This window comes from Chrysochloris asiatica, unplaced genomic scaffold, assembly GCF_000296735.1.
Source record: "Chrysochloris asiatica unplaced genomic scaffold, ChrAsi1.0 scaffold00067, whole genome shotgun sequence".
NCBI classification, from domain to species: domain Eukaryota; kingdom Metazoa; phylum Chordata; class Mammalia; order Afrosoricida; family Chrysochloridae; genus Chrysochloris; species Chrysochloris asiatica.
Genome location: NW_006408585.1, coordinates 927,018 through 927,482, shown reverse-complemented (window position 1 = coordinate 927,482; position 465 = coordinate 927,018).

Below are 465 nucleotides of genomic sequence, written 5' to 3'. Positions count from 1 at the left end.
TTTCGAGGAGCAGCTGGTGGGTTTGAACTGATGACCTTGTGGTTCAAACCAATCTTGCAGTCCAGTGTTTATCCAGCAGCATCACACCAGGACTCCAAATAAAAAGAGCAGCAAGTCATTATTCTGGACCTAGAGAAAGTCATTAGAAAGTTTTTATGGAAAAATACACAAGAAAGCCCTAAAAGAGAAGCTCACTGAGGAGGGCTAGCATTAACAGAGATACAAATACATTATGTTGTTGTTGTTATGTGCTGTGGAGTCAGTTCCAACTCATAGCGACCCTGCACAGGGTTTCCGAGGCTATAAATCTTTATGGGAGCAGAAAGACTCATCTTTCTCCCACAGAACAGCTGGTAGTTTAAAACTGCCGACCTTGAGGTTAGCACCCCGATTCATAACCACTATGCTACGAGAGCTCCTTCAAATACATTATAAGTCATCCATAATACAAAACAGTGGAGGGTT